Source organism: Notamacropus eugenii, chromosome 4, assembly GCF_028372415.1.
Source record: "Notamacropus eugenii isolate mMacEug1 chromosome 4, mMacEug1.pri_v2, whole genome shotgun sequence".
Classification (NCBI taxonomy): domain Eukaryota; kingdom Metazoa; phylum Chordata; class Mammalia; order Diprotodontia; family Macropodidae; genus Notamacropus; species Notamacropus eugenii.
In genome coordinates, this window is record NC_092875.1 from 433,159,497 (window position 1) to 433,178,343 (window position 18,847).

Genomic DNA, 18,847 nt, shown 5'->3' on the forward strand with positions numbered 1-18,847 from the left:
TTTTGAACTGAAAGAGACCTTAGAGAATATTAAATCCATCCCCCTCGTTTTACAGTCAAGGAATCCCAGAGTGATTATGGTCACTTGCTTAAGATCATACAGGCAATATCTACAAAGGGCTTTGCAATTTTGAAGAGCTAGAGAGAAACTTGTTATTATCATTAGAGCTTTCAGAAATTCCACAGTTAATAATAAGGTCTTAAGGAGGCAAAGCAAGCTGTATCAGTTTGATTAGGTGCCTTAGTTCCCCCACAGACTGGCTTCTATTGAGTTTACTTTAGTTCTTTCCAATGTTCCTCTGCATGACCGATTTGGAATACACAAACCATGTGTGACTGACGACTCAATCTAGGACTCAGAAAATTGATCCCAAAGTTATTGTGCTTTGACAGACCTTCAGAGCCAAAGCCAAAAAGCCTGGGTGAGTCTGGGGCTTTGGGAGAGTCACATTTTATCTCCTGTTACTCTCGGAGTCCAGGACCAGTTCCCAGTGTTAGGACTGCAAAGTTGGATAGGACCAAGGTGGCAGAAGAAGGAATGAATGACCCTTTCCCCTCAGTTTCAGTAAAACCAGAGTCACTATATTGTTCAGTCTAATTATAGTTGAACATATGATGGGTGATAAAATATTTAGAATAAATTTTAGTAATTATAGTTGGAGAAATAGTAATTGCATTCTCCCTTGAGTAATAATTAGACTTTAAGGTGTGTGTGTGTGTGTGTGTGTGTGTGTGTGTGTGTGTTTTGGTTGTTGCTTCTGTTGTTTGTAGATATTCAGGGATAAATCCTGCCCTTATGGACCTGGAGTCACTGGGAGCCAGGTGTGAGTTTCTGAAGGCTGAATTTGGCTGTAAATTATGTTTTGTTTTCTGTAGGCAGCCTGACAGCTAAAATCATATTTGCTGTCAAAGATGACACCAGGCACAATGGTGATGTATGAAAGTTAGAGGGCCAGTGTGGAGCAAGCCGTACAGATCCATCCCTCTGGCATATGCGCCCCTCGGCATATCTTGCTCCAATTTGCCACTGCAGCTGGCCTGCCTTCCCAAGGCTCAGGTTGGCCAACATGTAAGAGAAAGCAGAACTGGATTAGCAAGGCGCAGTTTGTGGGGGAGCTGTGCAGAAAGGAGTTAACATCTAATACGATTCATTGGAAACATGGTCAGCTTCCCTACTTCTCTCTTAACAGGCTTAATACATCGACTAAATCCTACATCTAATTGTATTGTGTGATAGAATGCAAAATCCATCACCATAATCACTCTCAAGCACTGCAGGGCCCCAACCATTTTGGCTACATTCAGATGGAAATTCGAAACCAAATATAACAAGCCTAAAGTGCCCTGAATGACAGATTTATCAGACTAGGCTTTCATCTGGGGAGGGAGGGGGTCAGTTTTCTTCATTTTCATGCATATAGTAGATATTTTAAATATGTATTACTTGCAGGTTATATCCAGAATTGTTAGTTTTCTCCCACTCAATATGAATTCAGCGAAACTGGCTCTCAAGCTCCTTGCTGCTTCCAGAGTTTGATCTTTCCCAACCTGAGCTCTGGGATTCCTTCCCTCATCTCTAGCTTCCTTAATAAGTCTCATTGTTCTCCCTTTGGAATCGTTATCTTCAAACAGTCTGAGGTTCTCTTCATATTTCCTCTTTCTTCATTAAATTCAACTGAATATTGCAAGATTGAAGCCAGATTAAAGCTCTTAGGAACCTTAGGAACCAACCAACCACAGGGTTAAAAAACAAAGCAAAACAGTAAGAGATGAATTTGCCTGCACGTGGATAGTATTGCTGAGAGCAGACTGCACCTTGGAGTCCAGAGATCTGAGTTTAGGATAGTGTGGCTCTGGACAAGTCACTGTACTTATCTGAGCTTTAGCTTTCTCATCTGTAAAATGGGCTTCAGTTCAAATACGTGTTGCTATCTCATAATATTCAATCAGCCAATCAATAAGAATTTATTAAATACCTGCTGTGTACCAGACACTGTACTAGCCACTGAGGATACAAAGATGAAATGAAATAACTCCTTAAGGAAATTAACTTCTGTTGGGGAAACACCTATACATGTAAAAAGATGTGAAATATGTACAAAGTCAAAACAAAGCAAATTTTGGGCATAAGGGGGAATAGTAATGGGGCAGAACATCATGTAGGAGGTGATATTTGAATTATGCTTTGAAGGAAGCCAGTAATTCTAAGGAGCGATAGTGAGAAGGGAAGGGATTTCAGTTATAGGGGACAACCAGCGTATATTAAGGTACAGAGGTGGGAGATGCAAGGTCACTGATGAGAAACTGGAAATAATTCCATTTGACAAGACCATAGAGTGCATGAAGGGCTGTCATATGTCATTGATTAACAACAGTTTGTATTTCATTCTATAGGCGATAGGGGGCTACTGGAATTTATTGAGGAGAGTGACCTAGTCTGAATGGTACCTTAGGAATATCATTTTTGGCAGCTGTGTGAAAAATAAGTTGGAGAGGAAAAGAAGAGGAAGGAAGATATTATCATCATCGCTATAAGTTGTATTTAGAAAGTGCTTCTAGGTTTGCAAACCCCTTGTCATATGTCAACTCATTTGATACTCAGAGCAACCATGTAAGGAAGGTGCTACTAATATCACTACTTTACAGATGATGAAACTGAGATTGAGAAAGGTTAAATGACTAGTCCACAGTCACACAGCTAGTATGTGAGGCAGGATTTGAACTGTGATCTTCCTGCCACCAGGTTCTGTGCTCTATCCACTATCCGTGCATTTAGGAAGCTGTTACAATAGTGTTGGGGAGAGGTGACGAGGGACTGTGTGAAGAGAAAGAAGGGGAGAGATACAAAGAATATTGTGGAAATAGATTGATTTGGTTTGTTTTGAAAAAAAGACTTTGTTCATGACTAACATGAAAATGTTTAATGAATGTATATGTAGAGCGTATGTCAGAGTGCACACCATCTTGGGGAGGAGAGAGGGGAGGGAAGGGGAGAAAATATAGAACTCAATATCTTATGGAAATGATGTTGAAAACTAAAAATTAATTAATTTTTTTAAAAAAGGACTTTGTTAATCTTAAGGCACCATCTAAATGGGAAGAATTATTTTTGTTGTTGAAATCCAGAAAGGGATGGGGGACAAAGATGCTGAATGAGGTAGACATTTCCTATCCTGTGCCCCATGTGGGTCCAAAGAGATAGACAGAGGACTGGATTTAATGGAAGAGGTCCTGGGCTTAGTGTATAGCTGTGCTCCTTACTAGTTACATAATCTTGGGCAAGGGACACCTTTCCTTGGCTTTAGTTTTTTCATTGGTAAAATGACAGGGTTGGTCTATATGAGGTCTAATGTCCTTTCTAGGTTGAAATTTATTACATTGTGTGTCTACGTGAGAAACCAGATTTTAGATTTGGAAAAGACAGAAAGGCTCTGGCAGATGAGATGCATTTTGTTCCCCATGTAAATCACCAGCATTGGGGAGAGGTCCATGGAATAAGGAAGAAACCAATTTCAATGGACAGAAATTTGTCCTTTTAAAAAATTATCTGGACTTCTGCACAAAAGAGTATGGGGAAAGGATCTTTGTGTTACACTCTAGCATCGCACGGAATTGTCTCAAAATATATCTGAATGTCTTTGAATATTTTGAAGTCTCCTGTGTTCCATTTCAGTTGGAAGCAGAGTAGACTTGGGCTCTGAAAGGTGGGATACAACAACTACCAGGTTACAGATTTCCAACATAGTAGGAAGCCCAGATCACATACAATTAGTGTGCAATAGTGTTCTGTAGAGGGGAAAACTCTGAATTTGTCAGAAGACCTGGGTTCAAACCTTAGTTCTTCTATTTATTGGCCTGAGGGATCTGAAGCAAGTCAATTCTCCTCTCTGGGGCTCAGTTTCCTCACATATAAAATGACGGAGTTTTAATTCTAAAGACTATGACCTTGGAAATCATCTGGTCTAAATTCTTCATTTTTCACATGAAAATATTGAGACCTTGAATATCAGGTTAAGTAGTTTATCATTTGTTCATTTAGTAAGCGATGGGTATGGTAGGCAGCGAATAGACCTCCAAATCATGAACCTGGGTCCATGTTCCACTTCTGATAGAAATAAGCCATGTGACCCTGGGCAGGTCACTTAGCCACTAAGTGTCCTAAGAAAACTCTAAGACTAACGGAAGAAGAGTTAGGTGCCATTCTGCATTGGTAGAATGAGTTCATCCAATAACAAGGAAATCACAACTTTGGTGTTTTGTTTTTGTCTTTGGTTTTGTTTCATAAAGCAATGGAAACACGTTGAAGATTTTTGATCTAGGCATGGCCAGCTCTGCTCAAGATAAAATCTTTTTGACATTGATCATTACTGACATGGGAGTCATTTCCAAATCAGCATTTCTAACTTGACTTATTTAAACAAACTTTTGTACAAAAAAAATTAAAAATAGATAAAAGAACAGACTTGAAATACATATTATTATAGTTTTTTAACAAGGGGAGATGATCACCTAAAGAGGAAAAACAATAACTGATAACATCCCATATGTTCTGGTATCCTCAGAATGTCAAAATATCTAGAAGTCCCCCAAAACATTATGTGGATCTCCCTGAAGTAGATAAGTGTTGCCCATGATGGACAGGCGTGAATGTGTTACCCCCATTGATGAATGAGATTCCAGATCCTTAAAAGTATCAAAAGAGAGCAGGATAGATGATAGAGGAAAGAGACTGGTAGTTTAGGTGTGCAGCTATTAGAATAATCCAGCCAGGAAATGATAAGGGCCTGATCTAGCCTGGTATCCATGGAAATGTGATCCTCAGAGATAGGTTATGCTAACAATAATAATAGTTTGTATTTATAGAGATTATAATGGTTTACAAATTGCTTTCCTTATCCAACCCTAAGCTTAGTGCAAATATCATTACAAGTAGAGACAATAAGAAGAAGGCTGAATTTGAAGCCAGAAGACCTGAGTTCAAATCTTGACTTTGCCACTCATGATGTCTGTGACTTTGGGTAAGTTATTTAACCTTTAGCACTCCAGGTCCTAAAAAAGAATTGGGATGAGATGACCCCTAAAGTCTCTTCTAGCTTTGATCCCTATTTTAAAGCTAAGGAAACTGAGGCTTAGAGAGTTTAAGTGGCCTGATAAATTTCACACAAATTGGTAAGTGGTAGAATCAGAACCAGAACCCCAAGCCCCCCAACACCAAGAGTACTCTCTTCTGCCACACCATCTCATTCCAGGTATAACTGGAGCAGCTCAGAAGTGTCAGAAAATGTGCCTCTTCTGCCTGCCGTACGTCTGCCGTCCCCCTCCCCAACATTTATATCCAAATAAAATCAAGCTAATCAAGGATGGGGAACCTGTGGCCTTAAGGCCACATGTGGCCCTCTAGGTCCTCAAGTGTGGCCCTTTGACTGAATACAAACTTCACAAAGCAAATTCCCTTAATAAAAGAATTTGTTCTGTAAAACTTGGATTCAGTCAAAAGGTCATACCCAAGGAACTAGAAGGCCACATGGGGCCTCAAGGCCACTGGTTCCCCACCCCTGAAAATAAACATCAAGGACATACTTGGAAGGAGAAGAAAGGTAAACAAAAGGAGAATGTAGATTTGTTCTGTGTAGGCTTTTGTGTAAATCAGGGTGAGTAGCTCTACTTTCTGGGCCTTGGTGATGTGTGTGTGTGTGTGCACATGTGTGTGTGCTCATTTAGGAACTTGCTTTAGAAATCAGCACAATTTCTTTACAGCTGTTCCCTGAGTCACTGCAGGGAAAAGGTTTTGGAGTCGGGGGATGGTAGTAGAATTGGGTGGGGGGACAAGTTGGCCAGCTAGGTGACACAGTGGATAGAGTGCTAGGCCTGGAGTCAAGAAGTTTCCTCTTCCTGACTTCAAATCTGGCCTCAGACACTTATTAGCTGCGTGACTCTGGGCAAGTCACTTAACTCTGTTTCCTCATCTATAAAATGAGCTGGAGAAGAAAATGGGAAACCATTTCAATATCTCTGTCAAGAAAACCCCAAATAGGGTCATGAAGAGTTGGAGATGACTAAAAATGACTGAACAGCAACAAGGGAGTTAGAAAGGTAATCACAGGGCTATGAATACAATTCTACATTGTATAGTAGTGAGATGGAAAGACCCGATTTGGTGCTATAGAATTTGCAGCGAGGAAGAAACTCTGAAATCATCACTGCCACCTCAGTTTACAAAAGAGGAAAATGAAGGCCCTTAGAGATTTAATGATTTATCCAAGAACACACAGGTACAAATAAGCCAAGATATGAACCAAAGTTGAGGCAAATCAGGGTGGGAGAACTGGCTCATTGCCCCAGGGAATGACAATTTAGGGGATACCAACAGCACTATCCCAGGGCCTACTTCTTCCCACTGGCAACCAGGGAGTCCCAGCCCCTCGAGTCCCACCCCAGGACAGTTGCCCTTCCCCATTTCCTGCCCCTGTTCTATTTTCCCTTGGTCAAGAACAGAAATACTACTGAACTCAGTTCCTTACACGCTCAATGCAGTGTTCTTCCCACTCTAGACCACATTAGTCAGAGGATACCCCTCTCTCATTTGCACCAGGTTTATATCTTTCTACTGCCAAAAGTCAGTTTTTCTTCAGTCAAAAATGCTTCTGTCTTTGCTTATTTTCCTTTCCCTTTTTGAAGCAATGAGTCCAATACAGGCTAGTGGGAGTCATGGTTGAGAAATAAGGTTGAGAACAGAGGACAAACAATGAGCTGAAATTCTGTGAGAAGGATCAATGACTCCAAAGCTGCCACCTCCCATTCAATCTCCTCTAGCATAGGGAGACATCTTGGCAAGAAGTGAGGAGGGACTTTTTGCCCCAAGTCCTAATAGAACTTGTCCTATACCATTGCCTGCTTTTTGACTGTTGTGTTTGAAAATGAGAAAAAAATGAACTCATTGGGGAGACTCTTTCACTGTGACAGGCAACACAAAGAGGTGGGAAAAGACCAAGAGACTGTCAGAGGGAGGTGAGCTTAGTCAAATCCTTAGCAAAATTGAACAAAATGGGAGCCAGGGAAAAATCCACACAGACCCCTCTCTTAATGACGTCCCGAGTGTTCACTGGCTTTCCTCTAATTTACAGGAGACAGATGTGGCAACCATAGAGGCTGAGGCCTTCTCTGTTGATGACACTGTCATACTTGTCATCAGAGAGAAGAGTAGCGGATAAATATGGCAGCCCTGGCAAAGTAGCTGCAGAAGAAGACACTGTGCTTACTCCTTTCACAAGATAGTCACAGAAAATGAGATGCAATCTCTAATCTCTGTGTCAGGCCAGGTGCTAAACAACCGAGTAGCTAGGATCATTTCTTGCAACCTGACGTATTCTTGCCTATTTTTTAGATTCATTAGAGTGGGCATTTTTCAAAGCTATACTTTTTAGCTCTAAAGGAGTAGGGGGCGGGGTGTAATAATAGCTAGCATGTACATAGCACTTAAAGGTTTGCAAAGTGCTTTATACATTATTTCATTGGGTCTTCATTAGAATCCATGAGATAGATGCTACTAATATCCCCATTTTATAGATAAACTGAGGTCACTTGTCTGCCAAAATTATACTGCTAGTAAATATCTAAAGTAGGAGTCACACTCAAGTCTTTCTAACTCCCAAGTCCAGCATGCAACCTTCTGCACTACCTATGGAACATATACCGAAAAACATGGATCAGATTCAGTAAATTCCTGAACAAGGAATCCATTTCTCTCCCTGGGCTCTGGAAGATCCAAAAATAAGTCTGCAAAAGTTAGTGGGATTGGGGATAGGGATAACCTCCTTTCCATAGCTCTCTAGGGAGAGGGGGAAAAAACATTTCTAGTTCTGTGAAAATCCATGAAATACTTTCTCTATGGATTCATTCATAACAATCTGACCCCCTATCCATGTTGACAAACATGGATGAAGGCACATCGATGCCAGCACTATTTGGTAGAATGTTCATTGGTCCTAGGCCCCATATCCAAATTCCAGAAATAGTATAACTGAATGGAAATCATCCAGCCCAATGCCTTTAATTTAGAGATACTGAAGCCTAAGTATAGGGAAGTTAAGTGAGTTGTCTAAGGTCACACAGCTAGCCAAGATTAAATCCTGGATCTCCTGACTTCCTTCTACTCTCCTTAGTTCTTTGTGTTCTATCAAATGGTCTCCTTCCATGAACTCCTTTCTGCTCCTCAAACTCAAAAGGAAAAAAAATAGATTGTGCATTTTGTGCCTTTTCTAGATGATATACAAGTGCCTTGGAAAATTACCCCAAAGCAAGCTAAAAGATGAATGAGGTGGAGAAAAAAGAAGAAACAAAATGGGCTACAAAGACTTCTAGCTCAGTCCCACACTTCTCCCCCTTCCCTAATTGCTGAAAGGAAAAATGAGGCTAAGGAGGAATGCATTCTCATCCTGCAGGTCTATGAGGGTAAATTCAGGCTGTGTTTCCTAGCCTGAGAAAGGAGAACACAGCTATTTGCCAACCAAGGTCACAGAATCCATGGGGCAGGAAAATTTGCTTTCTGTCCTCCTTCCATTAATCCTGCCCTTTCAGTTGATCTAGGGATCCTGTTAAGAGGTGTTACCTGCAGCTTAAATTACAAATTTGGTAGGTTTTATATCCTGGGTGAGGGATCTTTGAACTTGCTGAAAATGGGCTCCCAGGCTGGGAAGGATAGATGGACGGGGCCTTTCCATTGACCTCTACCCTTCATCCTGAAGATTGCCTTCCCAAGGCTGACTCAGTAATTCATTCCTATTCTTTCAGGCCTTGATTTTAGTTCCTTTGGCTTTCACTGACAGAACCAGAAAGAAGAGACAACCTCCCCTTTGTGGAACAGTTATAAATTCACAGCTTAGCAGATTTCAAGCTGATTGCCTTTTCTCAGGTTGTCTCTCTGTAAATGAGCCTCTTCAGAGATGACGGATGGCTGGGCACCTCCAAAACATAAATTCTCAGCTAACTGGAAGCATCACCTCAAACTACTTAACAATTTTGCTTCAGAGCCAACTGAAAGTTCAACTCCTTTGGATGACATTGTCCCCTGGCTGATAATTTTTAATCAATGAAAATTGTCAGCGGGAGCCACAGTCTCCCAATCTCTCTGGGTGTCATGGAGTATATGGAGGCTTGGAACTTTGGGCTCCCTTCGTCTCCTGAATAAACACCAACATAAAATGTTATCCTTTGTTCTTTCTGTCAAATCTAAATTTAGCAAAATTAGGATATAGATTTTCCTTTATTCTCTGTGATCACAAATGTAATGTCAGATTTTTTTTCACTCTCCCAGGGAGCTTTTCATCCTTCCTTTTATTCAGTGCCAAGGTTGTCAGAACCATAATTTATTCATATTTTTGACCTCTGGGGAAGACAATATCCATAGGGTCATAGAGTGTTATTGGATGTCAAGACTAAAATTCACTGCTCCAGGTCCTTTACAATGTTACATTTAATCAGGCTTGTGTAATTGTGGCTGGAGCATTGGCGGCTGTAATTAATCCTGGAGGGCAGCCCCTCCTTATTAGTAATTATTCAATATTTATGCATTTCCCAAGGTCCTGCACATAGAAAGCACTTGGACCTTCTTGGCAGGAAAAGGGAGGCCTAAAATTTCTGCTACTCTAATTGCACTACAGTCATAATGGGGAAGACAGGAAAAGGAATGGATTGGGGAAGGAGCTACCTTGAGGTTGCCCTTCCTCTCCTACAGCTGTGGGGCTGCCATACCCTTGTATGGTTCCTTTACCCAGAATCCCAAGGCATAGACTAGCCCCTGGAGCTTAATCATTTTCTGAGAATTGTGTAGAGAGGCCTCATGAGGTCTGGGAAACAATTAATCCGTGCTAAATAATAACAATAGTTATTCTGCAATTCTGAGAAAGGAAGGATGAATCCTTCATTCTCAACCTGCATGGATGTCGAGTGGACCCTTAGAGCAGAGCCCAGGAGCTCATTAGAATTCCTTTCAGGCTATATCTATGGGTGGCCCTCACAGTGCTATATTGTCCCTGTCATTTCAAACTGCTTGAAAATTGCTTTTGTAACCCCCATTCTAATTTGGTTGATTTGTCTTCCTCCTCCTTCCTCCATCCCTCCTGTCATCCTGGTTCGAAGATCCTTATAGCCCACAGGGGACCAGGGTGGAGGGAAATTTTGAGAGGATGTCCTCACTTGTGGCTGCAGGATCTCTGACCTGAAGTCATTTTGCATGCCTTAAACTGTAGCTAGAAGGTCAGATGCTGTTGAAATATGGATTTATTGTTAATTCATTTGTACAAATTTAATAATTATCATGGGATTGTAGATCTTGAGAGGATCTCTAAGGTTATTCTAGTCTAGTCTCTTCTTTTGACAGAAAGGGAAGGAAATGGAAGCCTGGAGAAGTGAAGTGACTTGCTCAGTATTACACAAGTAGTAAGCGTGAGGGGTGGTCTTTGGACCCTGGTTCATTACATTAGTAACTTACCATTATATAGGGCTTTCTGTTTACATATCACTTCTGTATATTTCCTATCATTTGATGCTTATAATAGCCCTGTAAAATCAGCAGGGTAGGTGTTATTATCCCCATTTTTCTGATGAGGAAACTGATGCAGAAAGAGGGTAAGTGGCTGGAACCAAGAAAGAATCCAGGTCCTCTAATTCCAAATCCAGGACTCTACACATATGTGTGCATTAAATATCAGAGATGTTGCTTATCAATAGAAATGATTTTTTTTTCTCTAATACTGCTTGCTTTGTTCACATGTAGGATTGTCATCCTCCCAGGAACCCTGAAGAACCAAGTGTCACATAGTTGAAAACTACTTTGTTTGCACTGTTCTTATTAGAGGTCTCAGTTTATAAAACTAGCCTGTTCAGTGTTCCTCATAATTGACATTGTCTTGCATTTTTGTGCCTTTTTATGGAGTATCTACCAGATATATCATCTCTGCCACTTCAAATTTTTAGCTTCTCTTTATGTGGGCCTATATACAGCTTTTTCAGATCCTCCCAGGCTCCTAGCATTCCCCTAAAATCACTTTTTTTAAAATTATGTATTCATTTATCATTTCCCTATAGGTGTACAATATATTGTTCCCCTGAAAGTGTGTGTACTCCTTGAGTGCAAGACAGCATTATTTCTTTTCATTGTATCTCAAGAGTCTAGCAGAGCTCCTGGCATGTACAAGTGATTAATAAATGCTCTTAATGGACTGAGTTCAAAAAGACAGGTTAAATGACTGTAGGCTTTATCTAGTTAGCTGGCTGGTCCAGGTTCCAAAAGAGTTTGCCTTTTAGAAAGAAAACATCTTCTAGAGTAGGATGGCTTCATCTTTGTTGTGTGTCATGGACTCCTTTGGTAGTCTCTTGAAGAATACTGTTTGTAAATAAATGCATGAAATAAAATGGATAAGATGAGGAAAGAGACCAATTATATTACAATAAAGATGACTTTTTCCTAAGTTCTTGGACCCCCTGAAATCTGTGCAAAGACCTCATCTTAGAAACCTCTTTAATATAGAAAAAAAAACCTCACTGAGCCACAGCCCTGGGAGTGGACACACTCTCCCTGTGGGGAGAAAAGTGGCTGAATTGGGGTTTTCCCCCCCTGTCTGATACGGGATATGTAACAGATTTAACTCTCTCAATTCAAAAAGCTAGAGCTCCATGCATTGAGACTCTAAACTGAAGCAAGAGGATACATGCTCCTCCTTGCAGTTCTCAGCCCCTCAGCAGGAACCAAAAGGCAAGAGCAGTGAGAAGCTCCACCATAATGTGCCCAGGGAGCAGTGCCCGGCAGAGACTGTCCGGGCTCAGAGGCTGCTCGCCACACAAGATCAAAGGGGTGAGGCCAGAAGGAAAATTAGGATAACATCAGTCCTCTCATTGCTGGAGTCATGAGCCTACATACATGCATCATGGTCACGCACTCCCCTCAAAAGCATAGTTAAATTACAGATTTTGATCTGGAGGGTCCTTGGAGGCTATCTGATGTTCGTTGACTTGTGCAGGTGATAAATGTCAGAAATGGGGTTTGAACTCAGATTCTCTGATTCCCAATCCGGATCTATACCACTATCCCACACCACCGCCCAGGTTCCCTCTCCATACAGTTCAGTGTATTCCACCTAAGGATATCAGTTCTCTTCCCGTTGCTGGTGGGGTGCATTTGTGGGAGAGCACGCCCCAGGTTTATGGGGGAAGCATTCTCTTGGCACTATTTATTGTATCTTTTGGCTGACCAGTAAAAGTGAACAAACTATCAGGGATTTATGAGTTATAGGGGTTGATTTCTTTTCTTTTTTTTTTTTAGTGCTTGAAGACCCACCAAAGTACCATGAAGATGAGGTTTAATACGTACCCCCCCCCAGGAGCTACAATAACCATATCTCACATTTCCATAGCACTCGAAGCAGAGGAGCATTTTCCTCAAAACCATTCTGTGAGGTAGGTAGCATGAATATCATTAATCCCCATTTACAAATGAACACGCTGAGTCTAAGAAAGGTTTAAACCGCATGTCCGAGAAACCAAAACCAGTCACCTTTAGAGTCAGGATCCGAACTCAGATCCCATGACACCAAGCTGATTGCTATTTCCAATACACAAAGAAAAGAGAGAACCGTCAGATCCAGTCGGGCCCCATTCTTTTCTCCAGATTGCTGCAGTCTGGAGATGGTCTGAGCACCTCATGAAATCAGTCTGGCGCAAGGGGAAATGGCACAAATAAATAAAATAAAATTTGTATTTGTGGCAAAAAGACTCAGAGAATGATCAGTCTAGCAATCAGCTTGCAAGGACAGCCTCATCTTTACACGCTCCTCGTCTGCCTTTAAAAAAAAAAAAAGCAAACAAATCTCGGTGTTTTTCTCTGCACAGCCTCCGGCTGAAATCCTGTGGCCCCAAGCTCACTTGAAAATAAATTTCGATCCAAGTCCTTCCAGGGTTGCCTCATTAAGTTTTTCTGTTCATCCTTGTCAAGATTTCCCATTTGACCACTGCAGCATTATTTCCCCGGTAGGCCATCTCTGGGGAGGGAGGTCAGCAGCGGGGAGTCGGGCTGCCCAGACGGAAAATGTTTAACGAGGAGCTGCTCACCAGTCCTGGCTGTCCACCCCCTCCTAAAGCTCGAACTGAAGCAACACATTTCATTTAACGAGGCCTCCACCCCTCCCCCTATGGCCTGCTTCTTCTTCCCCCCAACCCCTCCCTGCTACCAACTCTAGCCCTGAGCCCTTTGGGGATGAGTGGGGAGTGAAGGGCTGCCTCCCCAGGACCAAGCCCAGCCAGACATAAAGGAGCTGGGCCTCAGTTCCTGGGAGCCACAGCTCGCTCCAAGCTACACCACTGTGGCTTCCTCTTGGTCCAAATTAGAATTTACGGTGACAATTTATACACGTTTCGTCTTTTATTTAATATTCCAGCCCTTCTTCCCCAAGGCTTTCAGTCCACACTGCTCTAGTCAGAATGATGGTTTTTTTTTTCTTCTTGCAGCCTCTTTTTGCATTATTAGCAGCATTTATTATTTTTATGTCCTCTATTTGTACCCTATATACATTTCTCTGAGGTTCCCAGAGCAGCTACAAGTTAGTTGGGAGCCTTTCATTCCCCTGGTAGTCAATATGCTGTGGGTTTTTTCTGGGCAGAGAAATAACCCTAGTGTGTAGACTTAAAGCTAATGCCAAGTAATCCCACTAGAAGCACCCTAAGAAAAGATCTAGGATACCCATTCAGATGTAGCCAGGCTCTTCCTTCCTCCTTCAAGCAGAGTCACAGAGTCATAAAATGTGAGGGCCACAAGGGACCTTAGTTCTCATTTCCTTTAACTCCTCTTTGCTGAGGAGGAAACTGAAAGGAACTGCCTTGTCTACTAATCACATTTGTTTTTTTTTTCAAATAATATTTTATTTTCCTCCAATTACATGTAAAAATAATTTTACCATTTTTTAAAGTTTTGAGTTGATAAGAACAATTACTCCCTTTATGTAGCATTTTAAGGCTTGTGATGTACCTTGCTAAAAGGAGCAACAACCCTTAAGCAGGTAGTGGAAATCATATTATTTCCAACCCTTAGGTGAGGAAGGGACATCTAGGTGGCTCAGTGGATAGGGCACTAGATCCGGAGTCAGGAAGACTCATTTTCCTGAGTTCAAATCTAGCCTCAGACACTTACTAGCTGTGCAACCCTAGGCAAGTCACTTAACCCTGTTAGCCTCAGTTCCTCATCTGTAAAATAAGTTGAAGAAAAACAATGGGCAACCATTCCAGTATCTTTGCCAAGAAAACCCCCAAAATGGGATCACAAAGAGTCAGAATGACCGAACAACAACTCTGGAAGATAAGGAAACTGGGTCTCTGAGGGGTGATGGGACTTAGCTACACTCAGCTATCAGTAGTCTGAGGTAGGATTCAAACTCCCCTCTACTGATGAGGAGACACATTTAATTATACTATAACGGGGTCTCTGAGTGCACAAAGGCCTAGAATGGTGTCTTCACAGGGGGAGAACCTGGGGACCCTGCTTCCAGGATAGTTGTAATAGTATGGAAAAGAAATTCCTTGGAAAGTGGGGAACTTCCATAGAACTCCTGTAACTGGTTCTGGTCCACTAACCATGTGGTTATGAGAGGGAACAGGTTTTTAGCTGGCTGTGTGGTTGAAACTGAGTCAGCATTGGCTGGGCTCTTTTTGAACATTCTTACTTTAGTTTCACTCTGGTGGTGGGATTCCTTTATTTATCCCATCTACTCAGAGACTTGGGGTCTTCTCCTCTCTGAGACCATGTGGTCTTCTGAAACGGCCTCTGCATTGGTTCTTTTGCCTTTTAGGGGAAGGAATTGAAGCCTCTGAAATTGGGAGTTTTGAAAAGTAAGGAGAACACGTCAGTGTTCCAGGGTTCTAAAATCTGAGTTTTGCAGCAAAGGTATCAATACCCCTAAGAGTAAGGCATGACCTTCTAGAACTAGTCCAGTGGTAAGTGAGATGAAGCCTCCTCCAGCAGTTCTGCTGCATCTGGACATGAGCTGAGAGGGAACATTGTTATGTATGCTAAGGGTCAACCTACTCTTCCCAGACATGAAGTGGTTTAGGGAAGGAAGAACGCATCTCAGTAGTGTTGGAGAAAGATGTTTATGTTTTGTTCTTGATATATTTTCCAATTAAATATCCCTTTGTAAGAGCCAATTGATGTTAAGTGGCTAACTGAAACTGGGGTGCTGTTTATTGGGAGCTAACAATATTGTTGGGGGGCACGGTCTGAGCAGTTTTGAGGTGACAGCAATGAAAAGAGATGCTCCCAAACCTCTCAGGGTACCCTAGAATCCAGAAAGACATAGTCTGCCAGGTTATGGGGGAGCTAGCCAGCCCCTACTCATTACTACAATTGTAATCATAATAGCTAGCAGTTATATAGTACCTTAAGGTTTGCAAAGTGCAAGGATATGTTGTCTCATCTGATCCTTGTAATAACCCTATAAGGCAGATGTTAATGTTTGTTCCTTTGTTATAGATAAGGAAAGTTAGAAAAGAGAGATGACTTGCTCAGGATCACATAGCTGGCAAATGTCTAAGACAGTATTCAGACTCAGGTGATCCAAAAGTATGTCTTTGGATTTAGGGAATTCCAGAGTCTTATTCTGGAATTATTCAGTCTGGAGCCATAACTAGGGTGAATCAATCAGAGCTTGTCCAGGGCACCAACATCTGGGAGCAAGTCGCATTTCTCTTTAGCAGACCTCCAGGGGTCCATCACAGCATTTTGTAGTCTTCCATCAGCCAAAGTGCTTTGTGGAATCACCACCTCTAACTCCCACTGACAAATTTTACCCAGTCATAACAATTCTGAGTTGCAACCCTGAAAAACTACAAGAAGAAGAAGAAGAAGAAGAAGAAGAAGAAGAAGAAGAAGAAGAAGAAGAAGAAGAAGAAGAAGAAGAAGAAGAAGGAGGAGGAGGAGGAGGAGGAGGAGGAGGAGGAGATGATGGTGAAGAAAGAAGAAAAAGAAGAAAAGGAAGAGGCATTTATATAGTACCTAATATATGCATATATATATGTATGTATGTACGTATGTATGCCAGGTATTATGCTAATCACCTTACAACTGTTATCTCATTGGATCCTCACAAAAACCCTGGGACACAGATGCTATTATTATCCCCATTTTATAGATGGGGAAACTGAGGCTGATAAAGATTAAATGACTTGCCCAGGGTCACACAGCTGCTAAGTGTCTGAAGTCAAATTTGAACCCAGGTCTTCCTTCCCCAGGCCTGGCATTCTATCCACTGAGCCACCTAGCTGTCCCCATTTAAATGGCAGCAAAAGTGCCTTTTCATCAGTTTGTGCTTTCAGTAATGAGTCATTGGTGGTGCTCTATGTCATTCCCCATTGGAGAGAGCTTGCTCTTGGGTAGACGTTAAATTGATCTTTCATAGGTGTGGATGGATGAAACACTTTTCCATACAAGGGATCTGGCACTTCTTAGACTTTTTGTTGTGGTGGTTGTTCAGGATATGGGCTACACAGGCCCAGCTTCTTCCCCATGTGTGGACCACTGAAAGAAAAATAGGCCAGTGTGTGATGAGCATAATAGAGGCCAGTGAAGCACTGAGTAAAAGGTTAGCATCCACGGGATGTTACAGGCTTCTCCATAGTTATTCCTGTTGCTTATGTACTTTTTTAAGCTTTGGACCCTAGCTCAAATCTCCTGGCAAATTTGTCTCATCAATAACCTTGCTTCTTTAAGCTCAGCCTTGGTTTCCTAAGACAGACCACCTTGGTAACAACGCAAACCTGAACATGACGCAAGGCACTGAATCCCTTCAAATCCTGCTTCATACTCTGAGTGCAGCAGCCAAAACCCTAGCCAGTATGAAAGTGGATTGCAGAACTGAGGGAAATCATTTAGGCTATTTATGTCAGAAAAATTTGCTATCATCCAATCAATTAATCAATCAAGGTGCATTTTTTAAGTACCTCCTGCGTGCCAGGTACTGGGATGCAAAGCTTTGACCCAACTGACAGCTAACTATGTAGACATGGCCATAAAGTAGGGGAAACAGCATGGTAACAAACACTGATTTGCAGTCAGACGACCTGGGTTCAAATTCCAGTCCTGTCAATTATTACCTGTGGGACTCTGGATAAGTTGCTTTACTTTTGTGGGCTTCCTTGTCTGTGAAATGAGGAGTTTTGGACCAAGATCCCTACTAGTTTTAAATCTATGGGCCCGTGTAATGGGAGTATTCATTAGAAGGAGAGGCTGAACAATTAGCGTATTAGGTGGGAATCCATTGTTAGTGGGACAATCCTCAGTAAAGTCCCATTTCTTGCTCACATTTTCCATTGGTAAAACATTCACCAAGGTTTCCCTCCTTGGCATTGACCAGATTCCTAAGGCAGCCTCTGAAATAGAGCTAATTGTCTTTGTACTAAAGGGTTTGGGGAGTCACAGGTGAAAGGCAGAAGGTCAAGCACTTACTCAATCTTCATTTATTTTGTTGCAAATTCATTCATTCTGTCACTCACTCAGCAAATTACCAAATTACCACCAGATCTGAATTAGAAAATTCAAAATATTGGGAAAGTTTTTAATCCATTTTATTAAAACCCTAATTGAATAAGAACTATTGCATGAAAACAAAGCTGAAAAACAGAATCTCCTTAATTTTTTGCATGAGGGCAAGGGCAACACTTTATGATTTCTATTCTAGCATTTTCTATTAATTTCACTGATATTCCTTACCCAGTTATAGATAACCTGTTACCTGTTTGCATTAGTTACAACTGGATAGTACATTCCAAGGATGCAGTGCCTTTTTCTATTGCATAAGAAAAAGGAAAAGAAAGAAAAGAAGAAAATCCAAATCTGTCAGCTCCAGCATAATAAGAAAGCCTCACCTTGTTGCAAATATACAGAATTCAATGAGCAAGTCTTAGCAAAGAGGAACTGTGCTAAAACTGGGCCAGGATTCAGTGTGTTTATTTCTCAGAGGTCTTGTAGGAAGCAAAGTAAGAAAGAAAAAAGACAGATGCATTTTCTTAAAATTATCTCTCTTTTTTTTTTTTTTAAACAGAGAGGTGGTTATTAACCTACTTGAGAATGAGTTCACATTCCCATTGAAGCTTAGAGACACGGTTTGATGTTCATTACTCGTCTCCCAGATGAACAGTAAGTCTCTGGAACGGTACTTACAGCCTGTAATAATATTACCACTCAGTCTACTACATGGTCCCTTAGTCATTTTTTCAATTAAAAAAAGGACTGATGCTCTATTAACCTTCTGCCTGCTGCTCTATCCTTCATATCGCCTTTGGACTGGGATTGCTGGCCATGTATTTAAAAAAAGGCATATATTACTGTAAACCACCTCCAAGTTTTCTGTCATTAGAAAGATGAAGTATCATTTTTTTCATTTAAAAATGCGAGACAGTTTGTCAAATTCACAGCCCCTGGACCCTCCTGGAAACTCTTTGTTACCAAAGAGATGCAGTATAACTCCCACCCATTGGCTTTGAGCTCACCTGCAATGGATTGTGCTGAAGATTTGTGGAGGAATAGTTGTGAGCTCAGGAGCAGTCCTGAGAAGTATTGACATTTTGCTGACAGCCGCTCCTCTGTGAAACAGTGGCCTCTGCTTTCCAGATGCTGGGGCAGTAAATACAACCATACACCCCAATAGATCAGCCTCCCTCCAGGGGAAAATCTAGATGCTTAGAGAGCCCTCCTTCCTGTTGGCTCATGTGGGATTGATGGAAAGGTCAGTGGATCACAAAGACCACACTGTATATTCATTCATCAGAGCTTTCTTTACTTTCATGTCCCAAGTAGGGCTGCCCAAGGC